The sequence below is a fragment of the Triticum dicoccoides genome, chromosome 3B (assembly GCF_002162155.2).
Source record: "Triticum dicoccoides isolate Atlit2015 ecotype Zavitan chromosome 3B, WEW_v2.0, whole genome shotgun sequence".
Classification (NCBI taxonomy): domain Eukaryota; kingdom Viridiplantae; phylum Streptophyta; class Magnoliopsida; order Poales; family Poaceae; genus Triticum; species Triticum dicoccoides.
Window position 1 is genome coordinate 2,532,476 of NC_041385.1, and position 3,708 is coordinate 2,536,183.

Genomic DNA, 3,708 nt, shown 5'->3' on the forward strand with positions numbered 1-3,708 from the left:
TTTCTATTAATAGATTTTTTTTCTGTTAATAGATTTTTTTGGTGATATTATTATTGAATATGCATGTTTGGTGATATTATTGTTAATAGATTTTTTTTGGTGATATTTAGATTGTGTAATTAATTTTGTTCATAGAATTTTAATGATTTTTTTGTTCATAGTATTTAGAAAAAGGAAAAAAAGAAGAAGTAGTTTATATATAGTTGAACTAGCTAGTTGATTTAATAAACTAATTTATTTTACTATATATAGAAGTAGTTTGTTTTTAGTAAGTACTACTTATTTATTTATAGTAAGTCCTTAGTAGTTGAACTAGATAGTTGACTTAATTAATAAAACTAAATTATGAACGTAGGCCGGAAATGTCGTACTCATCGGACGACGATAACCGCCCGGGGGAGTGCGACTGGTGCCACGACGACCGAGGTATCTGCGACAGGTTCATTGAGCTGGACGAAGATTGGCGCTTCAGCATTAAGCTCGAGGAGACCTGCGATGTTCATACGGTACGCAACGACGACAATAGTTTTTTTTCGTAATTAAGCACGACTTCAACTATTTTAACGTGTATTTTTCATCTTTTCCAATTCGACTAGCTTATCCCATGCGTTGCAAGACGCTATGTCTTGGAGAGGATGGGTTTTGAAGACCATGAAAATTTCGAAACCAAAAAAATTATCCTAAGTACCGAACATGGTGTGGATTTTCAAGTAAAGCTGTACAATGCTCAGAGTGTAACCCATTTTGGTTGCAAAAATTGGGATGCATTTTGCAAGATGTATGGTCTTGATGAGGGTATGCTTGTCACCATGGATCTTGGTGATCCTATAATCGAGCAAGAGACACCTTTGATTTGGGTCTTTGTGGATACACCTCCAGTTCTTCCCTCATGTGAGCTAAACATAGTTATTAAGTAATTTATATTGTTTATTTCAAAATATAATGTTGACAACTTATCTCCATTGACAGCTTATTTTCATTCTTCAAAGAATGTGCGGAAGATGGTAGACAGAACGTACTACACTGAAGGCTCCGAATTAACTTATCAGGAGAAAAATCATCTGGTCGGATTTTGTACTGATCTTGAGAATTAAAATATCTACAATAAAACCCCTCAACATTATGGTCAATACGTGCCACTAGTGCACGTGTTGAACTACGGTAACTACCATGGAGATACCCTGGTAAAATTATTTTTTACTATTACAACATCCGTGCATCTTTTTGCACACTTCTAAAACTAGTACATCATTGCTAACTACAAAGTTATTATTATGTTTTTCAACAGATAATCCCGAATGATTGTGTGCCTCATCTGATGTATACGCGTGGTAGCCTTCATGTTTTGAACATACGACCAGGTCGTCCTACGAATCTCAACTGTCCATACTGGGTTTCTAAAAGAAGTGGAGACATAACAATCAAAGAATGGAAAAAATGTATGGACAATCGTAAGGAGCTTCTTGGAAGCAATAAGCAGCGAAAGGCAAGAATTGGAGACAGGATGATCGCCATTCTTCATAATGGAGAGTCAGGGTCTATATTGTTTTATGCTATTTTACCTTAAGGGTGTTTAGGTCCTACCTGATACTGATGATCATGTGCTAAGAACAATTATGTAGGGTTGGGTTCGATGACTATATATGAGGATGAGGATCATATGACTTATTATTAATAATGAGTAGAAGTTGTATGATGATGCATGATTAGTAGGACTTGTTATTATATATATACGATGATGTAATGATGCAAAGCATGCATGAGCATGTTATATCTGCGGGTGCAATGAACATAGCAGCAGTGTTGATAAACAAAGCATGCATGATGTATGATGCATAACATGTACAATGTGTAGTATCGTAAAATACCAGCAAACGAAAAAGAATTAAAATGGAAACACAAAATTAAATGAAAAAGAAATCATAAAACTAAAAACCCACCAAACCTTATAGTACCGGTTGGTGTTACCAACCGGTACTAAAGGGCTCCAGGCCCCCGGAGCTGGCTCGTGCCACGTGGTTGCCCTTTAGCACCGGTTCGTGCTGAACCGGTACTAAAGGGGGGGGGGGCCTTTAGTGACCACAAATTAGTGTCGGTTATGTAACCGGCACTATAGGGCCTTACGAACCGGTGCTAATGCCCGGTTCTACACTAGTGACCAAAGAAACTTGGAGATCCCGGAGTACCTACTATACCATGCTCCATTAAAAGAAATTATGTTAAAACTGCTTTATGTGATCTTGGAGCCGGTGTTAGTGTTATACCTCTCTCTTTATATCGTAGACTTGACTTGAATAAGTTGACACCTACTGAAATATCTTTGCAAATGGCTGATAAATCAACTGCTATACCTGTCGGTATTTGTGAGGATATGCCTGTTGTAGTTGCAAACGTTACTATTTTAACGGACTTTGTTATTCTTGATATTCCCAAGGATGATAGTATGTCTATTATTCTTGGAGGACCTTTCCTTAATACTGTAGGGGCTGTTATTGATTGCACCAAAGGCAATGTCACTTTTCATGTTAATGGCAATGAGCACATGGTGCATTTTCCGAGGAAACAACCTCAAGTTTATAGTATCAACTCTATTGGAAAAGTTCCATCGATTATATTTGGAGGTTTCGAATTTCCTCTCCCCACTGTCAAGAAAAAGTATGATATTCTTATTGTTGGGGATTTTCATATCCCCGTTGAGGTAACTTAGTGTCATTCAAAATTTCTCCGGTTCCGGGATTATTCGGAATGAGTTTGTTAACAAGACTTGATCAATCTTGTTAGTGGGTTCATTTTGATGATCACGAGATGGATGAAACTAGAAGCACGACCTTCTGTACCCTCTTTATATTTTCTGTTATTTAGTAGAAATAAAGTAAAATAATATTTTTCTGTCTGTCTCCTGACTTATCCGTGCAATATAAAAATATCCCGAAAATAAAAGTCCTCAGAATGCCATGCCAATTTAATATGATTTTTTCGAAATTATTTGAGAATTTACTGTGCAAAAATTACCACGGGGGGAGCTGCCACCTGTCCACGAGGGTGGAGGTCGCGCCCTACCCCCCTGGGCACGCCCCCCTGCCTCGTGGGCCCATGGTGGCCCTCCTTCACTTATTCCTGCACCCATCTTCTTCCTCTGTCTCACACAAACACGAAAAACCAACTCAAGCATGAGTTCCAGCCCCCGTTGCTGTGATTTTCAATCTCCTTGCTCAAAGCACCTCTCGCAAAACTGCTTGGGGAGATTGTTCCTTGGTATGTGACTCCTCCATTGGTCCAATTAGTTTTTGCTCTAGTGCTTTATTCATTGCAAATTTGTGCTGCATAGGTGACCATGTTCTTGAGCTTGCATGTCAAATTTACATGGTTCCAAGTAGTTCCAATGCTTTATATAGGCCCTAGGCACTTGTGGGAGTTGTTTCTATCAATTTTATTGACGTTGGTTCACCTTTATTTGAAGTTACTAAAATTTTCAGATTATTTCAGAAATAATGAACAGACTTTTGAGGGGCTCTTCGAGCCGAAGCTCTAAGGAAAAACAAAAGGAAGAAGAGGAGAAGCCCAAATTTAATTTGCCCCGCACCGCGGAGGTCCGGCCGTGTGAATGGCCTTCCGATAACTTCTTGAGGAGAGCTGGGATTCATGAAGATTTCTATTTACTAATTGAGAATGCTGGCCTCACCGACTTCCTCGACGACCAACGTCATC